Consider the following 18,022-nt stretch of genomic DNA (forward strand, 5'->3'; position numbering starts at 1 on the left):
TCTTGTTTTAATATTTTCGGGATATTAATTCATGTTTATTGTGCTTATTTCAGTGGAGCAAATGTCTCTGTTTAGTAGTAAATCTAGTATAATTTAGTGAAGTTGCATGCAATCTTAGAAATAGGACGACATAAATCTACTAGATTAGAGTCAAATCTAATAAGGGAATTCATAGATCGAATTAATGCGACAATAGGCGTTTTAATTAGAAAGATATTTCAATTAATCAACCTAGAGTCGATTGTTCTTACTCTTGAAAGAGATATTGACATAATTTAGGGATTTTTACGGATCAAGACACAAGTGAATAAATTGTTTAATTCAAATTCATAATAAAAGGTAAAGTCTAGGTGGATTCTTTCCTGGGTATTGTTTATCTCATTGGTTAATATTCGATTATTTCTTTGATTCATTCTCTATTGTGTTCTTAGTTAAATTAGTTTAGTAATTTTTAGATTAAAACACCATCACTCCAAATTATCGGCTAAATAATAAGAAAACGGTAATTACTAGTACTTTTAGTCCTTGTAGATACGATATTCCTTTCTCACCATAACTATACTATTGTTCGATAGGTGCGTTTGCCTTTGTCGTATTTATAGTTAGTTTAGTGACCATCAAGTTTTTAGGGCCGTTGCCGGGGACTAAAATATTAGAAACACTCGATTTTTATTAATTGAGCCATTTTTATTTATTCTATATTTCTATTTTTAGTTTAATTTTTTTCATTCTAATTTTTCTTTTATTTACTTCTGACAGGTTCCTTTAGTTTATGACTAGAAGAAACCCTTCCGGACCATTGTTATTTGATAGTGAAATTGAAAGTACAACTCATAGAAACTATAGAGAAGTAAGGTAGAGTCGAGAAAATTTAGTAGACGAACAAGAGGACATTGTTATTACTGAGGAGATGGGTGGTAACTAGAAAAATCAACTACATTCTACAATTTTTGTAGATCCAGATCCTGTCCTTCATATTATGTACGATTATGCCAAGCCCACTCTGATTGGAGATGAATCGAGTATTGTGAGACCCACCATTGCTGCAAATAATTTCGAACTGAAGCCGAACACTATTTAGATGATACAACAATTTGTTCAGTTCGATGGTTTGTAAGACAAAGATACTCATTTGGCCAATTTCCTAGAGATCTGTGATACTTTCAAGATTAATGGCATCACTAACAACGCCATTCGCTTACGGTTATTCCCTTTCTCATTGAGGAATAAAGCTAAGCAATGGTTGAACTCTTTACCATAAGGTTTCATTACCACATGGGTTCAAATGACCGAGAAGTTCCTTCTAAAGTACTTTCTACTGGCTAAGACAACCAAGTTGATGAATGATATCTCTTCCTTCGTGCAGATCGATTTAAAAACGTTATATGATGCATGAGAGAGGTATAATGACTTATTGAGATGGTGCCTTCACCATGGGTTACCCTTATGGCTACAAGTTCAAACCTTCTATAACGGTTTGAACCCTTCAACAAGGCAGTTGATTGACGCAGCAGCTGGTGGCACACTGAACAATAAAACAGTCAAAGCAGCTTATAAATTTATTGAGGAGATGGCACTGAATAATTATCAGTGGCAAGTCATGAGGACGAAGCTAATGAAAGTAGCCGGTGTTTTCAACTTAGATGCACCATGTTATCAAATCAGGTAGAACAATTAAATAAGAAAATTGACGGTTTATATGTTTCTATGCAAGTACATCCGGTGATGCAATGTGATATGAATGGAGGAGGAATGAATAATCCAGAATGTTTCCTTCGCTCCTAGAAATCAATTATATGGGTAATAATTTTAGGCCTCAAAATAACCCTTATAGTAACCACTATAATGCAAGTTGGATAAACCATCCCAATTTCTCTTGGGGTGGTCAAGAAAATCAAAGAGCACAACCCTCTCTGGGTTTCCAACAACAATCTTACCAGCAAGAGAAAAAGTCAAACATCAATGAGGTTGAAAAAGTTTATCTCGGTGTTAGAAACCTACTTTCAAAACACTGAGGTAGCATTGAAGAATTAACAAGCATAAATTCAAGGGCTTGAGAACCAAATAGGTTATCTTGCTAAGTTAATCTCAGAAAGACCACAAGGTAGTTTGCCTAGAAATACCGAAACTAACCCAAGCGGGCAGCTTCATGCAATTACTATGCGATATAAAAAAAGGTTAATTGAATCTGAACAATAATCAAGGCAAAAAATTATGGTAAATAACTATAAGGTTGAGGTAAGCCAGAAAGAGTAAAAATCGGTTGTTAAGGAATATAAACCAAGAGTGTCATATCCTAATGCGACGAAGAGAGACCACACAAACGAATAATTTGTTAAATTTCTCAAACTCTTAAAGAAATTACATATTAACTTACTGTTTGTTGAAGCTCTTTCGCAGATGTCAAATTATGTCAAATTTTTAAAGGATCTTTTGACAAATAAAAGGAAGTTAGATGATTCGTCGGCTATGGAGCTTAATACAGTTTGCTCAGCCATATAGCAAAATAAACTACCCAACAAACTGAAAGATCTAGGGATTTTTACTATTTCTTATGTAATTGGTAGATTAAATATTGATAAAGCTTTGGTTGATTTAGGGGCTAGTATTAATGTCATGCCCTACAAAATGTTTAAACAGCTAGGTCTTGGGAAACCCAAACAAACTAGGATAAGTATTCAATTAGCAGATAGAACCATTAGATATCCTAAAGGTGTTATTGAAGATGTGCTTGTTAAAATCGATAAATTCATATTCCCCGTTGACTTTATTGTGTTAGACATAGATGAGGGCAATGAGGTACCTTTAATTTTAGGACAATCCTTTTTAGCAACTTCTAGAACTATAATTGATGTTAGTACGGATGAGCTTGTACTTTGTGTAGGTGACGAAACGATTACTTTCCAAGCTCGGGATCCTATTAGAATATCTAGTGATCAAGATGATTTTAAATCTTTTGTTAATGTTAGTGACCATGTGGCTCAACCTTCTTTGCAAGAAACTTTTCGAAAAAACGTAATGGAGCCATGTTCCAGTCAATGCGACAGAAATAGAACTATTTATGATGAACGAATGTTACAAATCGATGAACTAGATGAATGGTGAACACATGTCAAGGAGAAACCGAGAATACATTATGAAAAGCCACAGCAATGTCATGATGAACATATGAACGTGATGAACCAATTTAAGGTTGAGGACAAGGTACATCTAGATAAAATAGATCCACGAATTGCCCCTTCGGAGCTTGATGCAAACGGATTAAGCCCATTTACGGTATTGAACGTCTTCCCCTACGGTACAGTCGAGGTAACTCATTCTGAATTTGACACATTTAAGGTAAACAATACTCGACTTAAACCTTATTTTGATAATAGAATTGATAGCGAGAAAGATGAGCCTCGGCTCCGCGAACCACCGTAATCGTGCGAATTTAAGGTAAGTCGAGCTTAGACTTTAAATAAGCACTTCTCGGGAGGCAACCCGAGTGTTAACACTGCTAATTCTTTTAATTTTATTTCATGTTATTTTTTAAAAGTAATTAATTTTTTTTAAAACATTTGATCCACACGGCCTGGCCACACGGGCGTATCCCAGGCCGTGTGCACTATAAGGGGTTCGACAGTGAGTTACACAATCTAACGACATGGCCATGTGACTCACACATGCGTGTCCTTGGCCATGTGGATACTGGGACTTAAATTTTTAAAAATTCGATGGTTACACGGCCTAAAATAGTCCACACGGCCTGGACACACAGGTGTGTCCTAGGCCGTGTGAATCTTGGAGCTAATTTTTTTCAATTTTAAATCAAGTCACTGAGTTACACGGGCAATGCACACTATCGTGTGAGAGACATGGTCGGGCCATACGGGCGTGTCCGAGGTCGTGTGAACATTGGGCTTAATTCTTAATTGCATACGGGCTGAAAACATCCTACACGGTCAAACTCTAAAATTTATTTCTCAATTTGTCTTTTTCTTCTTCCACAAACAAGTCACCCCGTTTCCTCCCACCCCCACCCACGCACGACACTGCCTCCCACGCGCGACTCCTCGTCGTAACTCCGGCCACCGTCTTCCGTCGATCTTTCCCTTTTACCCTTTTCTTTATTTTCTTTATTTTATTTTTTATTATTTGTTATATTATTTATATATATTAGATTTGTTTCTTTATTTTTTATTTTATTTTTATTTATGCTTAAATTTTAATTTTATTTTAATTCTATTATTTTTGGTATTTTTTACTATTATTCTTACTATTTCCTTTCATTTTATTGGTATCATTGAGTTTATTTCTTTTCTTTTTCGTTTTCTTTTTCTTTTAGCTTTATTTTTATTTTTGTTTTTAGTTGCTTTATTTTTATTTTCTTAGACTTATTTCATTTATTATCTTTTGAACTATGTTTTTATTTTTATTGTTATGGTTATTTCTAATTGAGTTGTACCCTCTTAATCTTCTTTACTATTTGAGTTTATTTTCTTATTAATTTGCTCGGAATCATGCACTACATCTAGATTTGTCTACAATTCCGCTATTCACCATTCTGGCAATTTCATCCAATATTCAAGGCAGTTTCAGTTTTTTCCCTCTTATGATATTTTGCTTATACTGTGATTATATCTATTTGTACATTCAGGACAACGCACGTCTTAAGTGCGAGGAGATTATTTATATAATTATTAGAAAATTCCTAAATTATGTCCTGTATTTAAGTAATTTTCCCATACTTCCATCAGAATGAATTTTTGTCGATTTAGAATTTTTGTTGATATTTTTTAGATTAATTTGTAAATAATTGTGTATTGGTTGATTTAAACTTGAAGATATGAGAGAGTCAAGCATGATAAGTTATTTTTCAGAAATTAAAAATTTTTAGGTTGTTTCTCTAAATTGAAGTATTATCTTGAAGTTTGAGATTTACAAGATTGACATAAAAAACCATGATTTTTTGTGAGATTTTGAGCCTTTAGAGCATACATTTTTCTTGCTCATTTTATTATTGGTTATGAGTGTGTCAACCTGATTTGTTATTCTAGAACTTTTTCGATTATACATGTTGAGACCACACCTTTGATTTGATATACTGAGATGGTAAAGGCACTTAGGTTTTGACCCACTTACCCCATAAAAAGCCTACCTTTTAATTAACCCTTAGTGAACCTCGTTGAGCCTAACACACCGTTTCTTTATTTACCCATTAATGTTAACCCATAACTCATCTCTTCGTTGAGACATTTTCCCGTTTTATTGACTCCCTTTTTGTCGAGATTTGATTTGGTTAGGTTCTTAACTATGCTCTTCTGTTTGATTTGCTGAATTATTTAAATTCATGTTTCTATACTTTAAAATCATGTTTCTATACTTAGGAGAGCATTTGGGAGCGAAAGGAGCGAAAAACAAGCCAAAATCAGACAAAAAGAGCTATTTTCAGGATCCACACGACCAGGGCATTTCACACAAGCTCGTGTGAGCCACATGGGCTGAACACACGCCCATGTGCCAGCCCGTGTCAATTTTGCACCCTGCTTTCCAAATACGTGGAAAAACCCAATTTTTAGGCTTTCTGAGCAATCTAAAGTCTATAAATACTAATTAGAAGAAGAGGGGCAATCAGAGAAGATCGAAGAAAACACTAGAAGAACACCATCGAATCCAACTTAGAAGCGGAACTCCATCAAGATTGAAGATTTTTTTTTTAATTTCTTTCAAATTTTTATTGAGTTTCTTTATGTATTTTGATTTTTCCGACTTTGAGATGCTTTCATTCAGGATTATGAACTAATCTCCTAGATACATAGGGGAGATGAAGCCTATGATGAATCCTATTATTTAATTTCTATTTTACGCGATAAATACTTGATTCTTTTTCTCAATTATGTATGCTTATTTCTTGTTTTAATATTTTCGGGATATTAATTCATGTTTATTGTGCTTATTACAGTGGAGCAAATATCTCAGTTTAATAGTAGATCTAGTATAACTGAGTGGAGTTACATGCAATCATAGAAATATGACAACATAAATTTACCAGATTAGAGTCAAATCTAATGGGAGAATCCATAAATTGAATTAATGTGACAATAGGAGTTTTAATTAGAAAGAGATTTCAATTAATCAACCTGGAGTCAGTTGTTCTTACTCACGAAAGAGATATTGACATGATTTAGGGGTTTCTACGAATTAAGACACAAGTGAATAAATCATTTAATTCAGATTCATAATAAAATGTGAAGTCTAGGTGGATTCTTTCCTGGTATTGTCTATCTCATTGGTTAATATTCGATTATTTCTTTGATTCATTCTCTGTCGCGTTCTTAGTTAAATTAGTTTAGTAATTTTTAGATTAAAACACAATCACTCCAATTTGTCGACTAAATGATAAAAAGGACGGTAATTACTAGTACTTTTAGTCCTTGTAGATACAATATTCCCTTCTCACCATAGCTATACTATTGGTCGATAGGTGCGCTTGCCTTTGTCGTATTTATAGTTGGTTTAGTGACCATCAGTCACTATATAACTACTCCATCGCCATTTGCTTCTTCCACCATGCCTTCCTGTAGGAAACTTTGTACTTCAATCGAGTTTGTATGTCACAATAAGCGTAGATACATGGATGGTAGGTGAGTCTTTCACCAACGAGATGATGTAGTTGTATATGGTTTTTGCATCCAACTTTCGATGGTCTTGCGACATACGAGCAACCGTGCATGTGTGAGGACCTTCTATTTTCCTTATTGTCCACATTTGTGTCCGCTGCATTAATGTAGCTCGAACACACCACTTACAACCACTTGATGATTTCCAGTATTCTCTAACATATAAATATTGCGTTGACTTCATGACTTTGTAGTCGACAGACAGCTTCAAACTATACTTCTTTATTGCATGTAAACAGTCTTTCTTGTTATCGAATTGTTGTCTTACAAGCAACTCTTCAGCTTTTGGTTCTTCATCTAGTAGGTGAGTCGGCACTATATCTGGATATTCGGAGAGCTCACGTGCAAGCATCGCACCAGAATCTACATCAGTCATGAAAGCCCTTAGTTTATTACGGATAACTATATCGATTCCTGTGTATCCGGCCGAATGGGCATGTATATTTTCACCGTCCACCGAGCCTTCATCATCTATGCCTTTAGGGATGTCCCCCAACCCCATTTTACTGTTCATATCAGGTCATTTGGGTGATTATTTTTAAACCTGGGTCATTTCTGTAATTGTTTATTTTTTTCAGGTCATTTAGGTAAAATAATTGTACCTTGCTTTGAAATTTTCTTGAGTTTTCATGTTGTTGCCTAATTTTGGCTATTTTACCGAAATGACCCAAAACAAATAAATAATTACAAAAATGACACAGTTTAAAAAATAATCACTCGAATGACCTAAAATGAACAGTAAACTTGAGTTGGGGGACTTAATGGCCAACACCACTTAAATTCTAACACAATCATTGCCTAATGATTGTATCAAAGGTTAAAAAAATATTTTTGGGCTATTGGACACTGGATGGCCTGCCATGTATTTTTTTTCAAACAATAGCATACTGGTATTTATTTATACTAGTATTTCAAAAAAAAATTTTAGTGCTGGACAATAATGCCTAGCACCACTTTTTCCTATAATTTTTTTTTTGAGTTAGGGGAAGTAAATGGTCGGTGCCCACTTTTTTGGGAACCAAAAATTTTTTTGGTTGCTAGGACAGTAATTAAAATAAAATAATTAATTAAAGGATAAATTATATTTAAAGCAAAAAATTTAAATTAAAAATAATCAACTAAATGATAAATCATATTTAAAACAATAAATTTCAATTAAAATAAAATAATTTAAATAAAAATAATTAAGTATAGGATAAATTATATTTAAAGCAATAAATTTAAATTAAAAATAATAAATTATATTTAAAATAATAAATTTTAATTAAAATAAAATAATTTAAATAAAAATAATTAAGTATAGGATAAATCATATTTAAAGCAATAAATTTAAATTAGAAATAATTAATTGAATGATAAATTATACGGGACACTAAATTATATTATAATTAAAGGATAAATTTAATGAAAGGCTAAATTAGATTTTAAGAAAAAAAAAAGGGTGTTTGGACGAGGCCACTAAATGGCCGGCTTTAGGCTAGCAAAAGGTGTCAGGCCTTGGCCTATGAATGGCCGGGTTCAGGCCTGCTTCATCGGGCCTTGTCAGACCAGTTAAATGGCCGGCTTCATTAGCCCATGTGAGGAGCGTTTTTTTGTTTCTTGAAAATTTTGGTGTCGGTCATCAGTGTGTCAGCACCTAAAAAAATTATTTTTTAAAGGAAAAAGTGGAGCCAACCATTTATTGTCCAGCACCTTTTTTTTTTGAAATACTAGTATAAATATATACCAGTATGCTACGATTTAAAAAATATATATGGGTGCTGATCATATATTGTTCAACACCCCAAAAAATAATTTTTAACCAATGACAGAATTTGTGACAGAATTTTAAGTGGTGTCGGTCATTAAGTCCCCCCAACCCAAGTTTACAGTTCATTTTAGGTCATTTAGGTGATTGTTTTTTTAACATGGGCCATTTTTGTAATTAATTATTTTTTTGATCATTTGGGTAAAATAACCCCGGATTTTATTTTATGCTTAGATTTTTTTTCATTTTTTAAATTTAATTTTTAAGAGTTGATTTGGCTAGGTTTTTTAAGGATTCAAGTTAGGGTAGGTTTGAGTTGGGTTTTGTTTTGGGTAATATTTTTAAGCTAAAATTTTGAAAAATCGAATTTTCCAGTTTTGTGGTGATTAGAGATCCAACGATTCAACATTCGAATCTGTTTCAATGGAATTCATTCTTAAAACAGTTTAAATAATCTAATTGAACTAATGATCTACTCGTTTTTTGGTTCAATCGATCTGATCGGTTGACCCGAACTGATTTAAACAACCATGATTTTAATTACTTGTTTTTAATTATTTTTTTAATTAGAATTATGATTACCAACTTAGCCTTGTAATATTTTTTTTCCAAAAAAGCTCTAGTTTTATTTTAAATAAGCATTAGCAACTTTTGTTGGAACAAATTTGAACACTAAATGGAACTTATGAAAAGTTTTTCATTTTTGTCTTAGGTGAAATCCAGAAATTTCAAGGGTGAGATCATGTGAATTTCAATCACTTGATAATATTGGTTCTTGATTCTTTAACATTAGCAGGTCTATATTCTATTCAATAGTTGCATGAGATTCACATTAGTTGACATCAGAGTTTTAGATTTTTCAGAATCATTTTAATCTATCCTTTTTAATTTTTCATCTTTTGTTTTTCATGTAAATTGTGTTTCTTTTTTCTTGAAACTTGTCTTTGTTGTTGATTCTATTTTCGTGTTTCTTTTTCAAGTCTAAAACATGTCTAAAAGTAAGAAAGAAATGTAGAAAACAAATTTGAAATGTATATATATATGAAAAAATACATCATGTGAAAAAAAAGAAGGAAAAAATTGTGAAAAAAAAAAAGAAAAAAATGGACCATGTAAAAAATAAGAGTCTTATTTTTTTAGTAAATAATAAATAGCACTAAGCGATTACAATAAAATCATAAATCACAACTCAAATTGTCCTTTTGAATCAACCCCCTTATAGCTTGAGGAGGGATGGAGACACCTGGATACTTGTGAAACTTGGAACATGTTTAGCCATAAAATCTGCAACTTCGTTGTGAGCTCTGGGAATGTGGCGGATCCGAACTTTCCAATGCCTATGCAAAATTTTGTGAATAGCACATAATTCTACAATATGACTAGCAATAATTCAAGTAACAAAGCATTATCCAATTCAAGCTCAACTTGTCGATAGCCCTTATCCCAAGCTAGTCGAAGCCCCTCTAACATCGGTCGTGCTTCAATTCGAAACACTTCATCCTTCCCTAATGTCATTGAGTAACCACAAACCCAGCTACCCCTATCATCATGAATGTTGCCCCCAATTGCAGCTGGTTGAGTACTAGTCGAAACAACTCCATCTGTATTGAGTTTAACCCAACCCCTCTCCGGAGCTAGCCATTTTGTAGCAGAAATAGTAGAGTCGAATGGAATTTATCAATTGAGGAATGAGAGTAACTTTTCGTCCAACTGATACCTGTATCAACAACCTCCTGAACAGAACTATGACTTTCGAAAAAAACAAACATATTCCTGTTTGTCCAAAGTAACCAACAAACAATAGGAAACAAAGTTTGCCAATCAATTTCATGATTACCACAATTCCCCTTATTTTGCAAGTTCCAAATAACCCACTCATGAAGAGGTAGCGAAAAGAAAAGTACCTGCTTATGAGTTGGTATAATTGAAGTCCAAACAGCCCTGGGGAACAAACAATCTCTAACGACATGGAGCTCCGTTTCAATAGTGCCATTACATCGAGGAAATCAGTCCTCCCAATCCATATGTCTTCTAACTCTCTCAGCATTAGTTAGTAATTTGTTCTTCCATAATAGCCAAAGAAACCTTCTAACTTACTGGGGGGCCTTAGCTTTCCAAAGCAATTTCCAAGTATTAGAGTTCATCTCCAAAGTGAACTGGTACATACCTCTATAAGTCTCAGCCATGGAAAATGCATTCTTAGCAGCTCATTTCCACACTAACCGGTCATTCCCAGCAGCCGGAGAGGGAGGTACAACCAAAGCAATTTGTTTCACTATTGGTTTCGGCAGAAGGCTTTTAAGACGGGACCAGTCTCAGTTACTCGATTCATCTATTAAATCGCAAACTCGGTGAGTGTCATCTTGTTCCTCAAATCCCACGGAGAAATTCCTCAGCGGACCAACCTGATGAATCCAATTGTCATTCCAAAAATTCGTCAAAGTTCCATCTCCAATGGCCCAATAAACATTATCCACCACATCCGTCCAAACCCGCATCAATGACCTCCAAACATAAGAGTAGTTACCCCTATCAATTGAATTCGGTAGCACTCCACAAATTCTGTACTTACTCCTCAAAATTTTGACCCATAAATCATCAGTCTTAATCAGTAAATGAAAATCGAGTTTCAAAAGAAATAGCTTATTTTGAACAGATAGGTTCCGTAAACCCAAACCTCCTATTTTAATCAATTGGCAACACTCATCATATTTAATAAGAGCCGGTTTCCTAACCTCAGACGTAGATCCCCAAACAAAATTACGGGCCAACTTCTCGATTTCTCCACACACAATAATGGGAATCCGAACTGTAGACATAAAATAATTAGGTATAGAGAACAATATTGATTTAGCTAAAGTAATTCTACCTGCCAAAGATAGTTTCTTAGCCTCCCACCCATTGAGTCTGCTACGTACCTTATTCACCAAAAACTCAAAATTACCAACACCAACTCTTCTATGTAAAACCGGAAGCCCAAGATGCATTCCCAAGTCCTCCACACGTCCAAAGCCCACATTCCTGCATATAACTGAAGCAACTATATCAGGAACAGGCGAGAAAAAGATTTGAGATTTGTTTGTATTCATTTTTTGTCCCGAGAAGTGACAGAATTATGCAAAATGTTATTTATCACATCTGTCCGCTGCGGATCTGCTTCTCCAAAGAGCATTAGATCATCCCCAAAAAAAAATGTGAAAGAGCTGGGCCACCCCTAGATAAAACCAGAGGCCTCCATTTTCCATTATTCACTGCATCAACAATTAAGTGCCCCAATCTCTCCATACAAAGAACGAATAAATAAGGAGACAGTGGATCACCTTGTCGTAACCCCCTAGCAGGCCTAAATTCCTCAGTTATCGTACCATTCTAGAGAACTTGAAACGTAGTAGAACACACACAGTTCATAATTACTGAAATCAACAGGGGAGGTAAACTTGCTTCTGAAAGCGTATCCCGCAAAAAGTCCCATCGAATTCTATTGTATGCCTTCTTTAGGTCAATTTTAAAGACCATCCCAGTCTTCTTTCCTTTCAAATTCCTCAAAGAATGGACCACTTATTGAGCAATAACTAAGTTGTCAAATATGTTTCTACCCATCACAAAACTAGCCTGATTCTGCTGAATGAGCTTAGACATTAACAGTCACATTCTGTTGACAATTGACTTAGTAATTATCTTATATAAAATCGTACAAAGGCTAATTGGCCGAAATTGAGTGATACTTTCCGGACAATCAACCTTTGGGATAAGGACAAGAAGTGTTTTTTTAATCCTGTGATCCACTGGAGAACCACCAAACACCTGTCGTACCAGCGAACAAACTGAAGGACCAACAATATCCCATTGAGATTGATAAAACCTAGCATGAAACCCATCAACCCCAGGAGCTTTAAGCGGAGACATACCAAAAATTACATTATGGATTTCTAAATCAGTTAGCTTCATCTCAAGACTACCTTTCTCAATCAAAGATAACCCTTGAAACTTACCTGTGCAAGGCAGACACCCAACAATTGGATAATCCAAAGCAAAAAGCTTTGCATAAAAACCCACAACATGCTGTTTCAGTATATCAAGATCAAAACACCAATTTGTCCTATCCAACTTAAGGCCTTTAATTATATTCCTTCGTCGTCTAGTGAGAGTTCTACCGTGGAAGTATTTAGTATTTCTGTCGCCATCAGAGAGCCAAACTGAGCGGGATTTTTGAAACCATGAGAGTTCCTCATGTTTTAAAATATCCTCTAACGTTTGTCTCAAATCTAATTCCTTCCTACGAAGTCTATCATTCGATTTTAACTCCAACAATCTCTGTATATTCTTGATCTCATGAATTAACTGCTTCTTTCGACTAAAAATGTTCCTGAAGACACTCTTATTCCAACTCTTGGACCTTAGGTCGAAACTTCTCCATCAGATTTACCACAGACTCATCAGGATTCCAATTGGAACTAACCAAACTTCTAAACTCAGAGTGAAGAAACCAACTGTTAAGACAATGGAAATGCTTTGTCCTATCGACCCGGCGAGGTTTAAGGGTCACCCAAACTGGACGATGATAAGATTTTAGACGGTGTACATTCTGAACCAAACATTTCGGAGCAAAAGAGTCAAATTTCGCATTCCCTATGGCCCTGTCCAAACGTTGAGATACACCTTCTCTACTCCATGTGAACTGAGACCCACAACAACCCAGATCCTAGAATCCATTATTAAACAGAAACTCCTGAAACAAAGAACAACCATGTCTAACTGCATCTGAGCCACCTCTCCTTTCAAACACATCTAGCACTGAGTTAAAGTCACCAGCAATAAGCCAAGGTTCATCCCACGAATCAGTAAGCGAGGCCAAATGCTTCCACAACATACGTCTAGTACTTTTTTGAGGTTTTGAGGGGTAGCATAAATTGCCCAACAACAAAAACCCAATGAAATTTGTCCAGAACCAATCCTCATGTGAATAACCTGTGAATGTAATCCCAGCAATTTAACATGGACATTATCACTCCAAAGAATCAAAATTCCACCCGAGAATCCATTTGCCTCAATTCTACAAGAATTCAGAAATCCCAACTTGCTAATAACTTCATCCGCACGATAGCCACTTATTTGTGTCTTAAAAAAAAAATAGCAATTGCAAATTCACATCTATACTCATGAATAAATTTATGGAAACGGGGATGACCTGCTCCTTGGCAATTCCAGAAAATTAAATTCAAATCCATAAAAAATATCAAAGAGAAGAAGCAAGCAATCATAAGGCATGACATTCTTACCCCAGTCTTCTGCACAGACACCTCCACAGGATTCGTACCCTCTGTTGATGAAGGATTTTGCCCATTCAGTTGCTCCAGAGCCTGCTGTAAAATACCCACAATACTGTTCACAACCTCCGGTAATTCCACCGAATTCTGCCCAATGTTACCTGAATTCCCTTCAGGTGGTTACATAATAGTAAGAATTTCAACAAGCTTCATATTAGACCCTTCTCCCGATTTCACATTCCCAGCAACTCCAAATTTGAACAAATTATTCTCATTTCCAATTCCTATACTGTGTGAATCAACCTCAACAACTTGAAAGGCAGAATATTTTAAAATATCCAATTTGGGCTTAAGGGGAACACTCTTGAATTTCTCTTGAGCTAATGCATCATTACTACTCCCATGGCCCAAAGTAATACTTTTTCTAACCCCATTAAAATTCTTTTTAGAAGCAGACCCAATACCACTATTGTTGAGCTTCAAAACCCTACCAACACTTTTAAGCCCAAAATTCCTAACAACACTCTTACCCTTAACCCTAACATCCTTAACCCTTAATCTACCATCCCTACTAGCCGTCGCATGCACCTTCCTTCCTGAATTCCTCGCAACATTCCCTCTTTCAACAAGATTTTCGAAATCTATCCCCTCACCCTTGGCCTCCAAAATAACAAAACGAGAACCTTCAAATCGGCCATGATCGCCAACATTCCTACCTTGCGATGAGTCACTCATCTTACCCCTCTGTCGACGTTCGACAACCATCCATGGGCCAAATTCCTCCTCCTTGGCACTAGATTGGAGATTTGACTTTTGAACTCTCGAACCACCTTCCACCGTCGTATCCTCCGCCATAGGCGCATTTTTCTCGTAGCACAGCGTCGAGCTGTGGCCATAGAGCCCACACGAGAAACAAATATTGGGTTATCCTTCGTATTCAACTCTTTGAATCCTTCCATTTATTCTTATTTTTGAAACTAATGGCTTTTGCAGATCCACACTAACAACCAGTCTCGTAAATCTCTCTCTGACTGCTGCATCTGTTCCAGCATCAATCTGAAACACTAGTCTGATCATACTTTCGATGGTCCTTAGCAAAAAGTCAGAGTAAAACCCTTCAAACAGTCCTAGTAATTGGATCCAAACCAGTTGTTTGTCCACCTCACTGTTACTTGTTGAGAAATCCGCAGACCAAGCTCTCACCGACAAGTAATGACCGAATACCACCCATGGGCCACCCAACAGTACCTTGTCAAAGTCACCCTTATCTTGGAAATGGACAAGGTAAAAATCGTTCTCCAGATCCAATAACTGAAATTTACCTTTTAAATTTCATAGAGCAGATACCTTATTGAGCAAGGCTTTGAAACCTATTTTCCTACCCAACAGCTTGATCACAACTGTTAGAGCCATTTTCTTTTCAATGAATCTATGAACCTGATCCGAAAACGTAATGGAAGGGATCCCGTTACCATCTCTGTCGTCCCATCCGTATCTTGTAACTCAAAGTCCTCATCCATACAAACATCCCCATTTGGAATCGATAAAGCACCCATTAACTTAGCCTTATACGAGTCCTTTGCTACATTGTCCTCTTGCACTGTCTGGCCATTCCCATCTATTATCGGATCAGTCATTATCTCTGGCTGACGCCTGACCCTTTTCGTAGCCCTTCCAACACCACAGTCCGAGGCTATAGAGTTAGAACCAATAGCAAAGTTAACCAACGAGAGAGTTTCAGACATGTTAAAATCCTCTTCTCTATTTCTATTTTTTTAATAATTGGGTAATGAAAATGGATATTAAGGATTGAATCCAAATAAGAGTCTTATTTTCTTTTGGGCCATAAAAGAAATTCATTCCATAAAAAAGATTTATTAAGTGGAACATGACTTGTAGCTTTGGTTGGTTTGATTTAAAAATATTTGATTTGTCAGAATTCGTTGCGGAAAATTAAGGTCCTTCTAGTACTTAATCAACATATTTTATAGTATTTTTATATGTTTTGATTTCATTTTTAGTTTTTATTGTTTTATGTTTAAATTATGTAAAATAAACGTTTTTATACAATTTTGAGTTATATGTAATAATCTAATGGGCCACTATGGGCTTAGGGATGATCTAACGATTCTATCTAGTGTGTAGGACACTGTTTTTGGGTTTAGAAAACGAAGGACGACTGTAGCATTGAAACACGTGACACCGAGGAGTGGTGTCCAAAGTACCCAGAAATTAAAGGCAGTGTCACGACACCAGTCTTGTGGTGTCACAACATCAAGTGAAGAGATGAAATTTTAATTAAGGTATTTTTTGTCCACACAAAGTAACTTAAACAGCTTTTTTGGGTTGTTTAATAACCTTAATTAGGTCTGATCATAAACTCTATAAATAGATATTTTAAGTCTCATTTGAGGAGGCTTGACCAATTGAGTCACTTAGTTATTTTAGGGTTTTACTTTAGTTTTTATTTTCTTCCAATTTAATCCTTTACATACTTTTTGTTCTTGTTTAACTTGGATTCAATTGTGATCCAATAGTTTAATATAGTAGTTTTTTTGTTATTTCTTCGTGGATTCCAATTGCAATCGAAGGGATCTTCGTGACTATCAAAGGAGATTCGCTTTCGAGCTCAAATCGATATTGAAACGAACTTATTTTTCTATTCCTTACTTTTATTTAATTTACTGTTTTTTTATGTTAAATATGAGTTTAAGGATTATTGCATCTAGACCACGAAGAGCTAATTTCCTTAGGGAGATTAACGAACGAATGTGTGACTAATTAACGGATGAATTAAGGTTGAGATTCGAGTTAGCTGGTTTAAATTATGTGCGACTAAACCCTAGGAAGTAACACCCCTAGGAAGTAATTTAGGATAAACGAGATCGAGAGATAAGTTTACTAAGTACCTCATAATTTATCCAGGTTAAGAAAGTGAGACCAAGAGGTAAGCGAGTATTGGTTGATTAGTTAATTAGTTAGAGACTGAAAGGTAATAATTGATTAATTAATAGCTAACTCGATAAAACCTAAGTTCTGAAGTTAATTAGGAGCACTGAAGTGAGTTGATATCCTTCTTGTTTTATTGGATTAAATTTGGTTGTTAATTGGTTGATTTTTAGTTTAATTTAATTAATTGATGTTAATTTTATTTTTTGTAATATAATTTTAAATTGATATTATTTAACCTCATTAATGTAGAGAGTTAATTTAGGTCTAATTCAACCTCCCTTGAGTATGATCCTTGGAATGTTTCCCGAAGTGTTTTTTTGTAATACTAATCTGTATTACAATTTGACCTGAATATTTGCGGACATCACTGTTTAATTATTTATCTATTTTATTGCAATATTTTTAGTTCAGGTGTTCGCAACATTGACCATTTGGGTAATGATGTTTGGTAGATTAGAGAAGAATAAATCATAATTTGGGGAAACTTCCCTCAGAGTCAAGACACTCTCTTATTGGTGTCGCGACATTGATTTTTTGTCCTCGTAGTCGCGATTCTCCCCTATTAAGGTTGCAACATTGAATCCCCCTGCCTTAAAGGTCGCAACTCACCTCGATTAAAGTCGCGATGCATGTTTCTGTCTTCAATGTTATGATATGTCTACATCATGGTCGTGATATCTCATTTGTCTTTTGAAAACTTTACGTTTTATTCCTTCCATTAATATCGATGTTAACAAGGGATTTCATATACTAGTTTATAATCTGAATTTAATTTAATAATACGGTTATTAAGTTTTGGAACCTGATAACTTGTTTATTAGATATGCAAATGCAATTGTCGTTGTTTTGACAACAAATTTAACATTTCACATCTCGGATCTCGCGATTAGTTCAGGTGTGGGATGTTGTATATTACCATAATCTTATTCACACATATGATTTGCTTGGATGGTAACCAAGTCCTGGTGGCAATAGCTTGCAACGCAACATATGTCAGTTCCAACTCAAAAAATTCTAAAATCTTGCCCATTAGGCCAAATCTTCCTCAATCCGTTAGTAAAAAGTTCTACCAAATTGTCCTTGTCAAGGGTGGAGTCCGTCTTCTCTTGAATGCTTCAAATACTTGATGATAGTTGGACTAAAGATGAAATAAAGTCCACGAACATATGTTTGCATAAAGTGTTTATCATTAGGATCAGTGACTGTCTTCTAAAGATTGGTCCAAAACCATTTTTTGGACATAAGGCTTGACACAACACGCAGAGAATAACAGGGCTTAGTTTTCTAAGAAAAAAAACATCAACTCCATGCTTCAAAAAACATGCCTCCTTGATTTTTTTCATTGATGAAGCCTTTTTGTGCCATCAATCTCATCCTTTTTGGTACACGCAGTG

At 35.1% G+C, this 18,022-nt stretch overlaps 1 non-coding gene across 1 annotated transcript; it reads right to left on the bottom strand.

Annotated features, from left to right (window-relative positions):
- Positions 1-1,333: 1,333 nt before the first annotated feature.
- Positions 1,334-1,440, bottom strand: LOC121216643 (small nucleolar RNA R71). Its single transcript, XR_005912823.1, has one exon. It is a non-coding gene; the product is annotated as a small nucleolar RNA R71 (small nucleolar RNA).
- Between the last annotated feature and the right edge of the window lie 16,582 nt (positions 1,441-18,022).

This window comes from Gossypium hirsutum, chromosome D04 (genome assembly GCF_007990345.1).
Source record: "Gossypium hirsutum isolate 1008001.06 chromosome D04, Gossypium_hirsutum_v2.1, whole genome shotgun sequence".
NCBI classification, from domain to species: domain Eukaryota; kingdom Viridiplantae; phylum Streptophyta; class Magnoliopsida; order Malvales; family Malvaceae; genus Gossypium; species Gossypium hirsutum.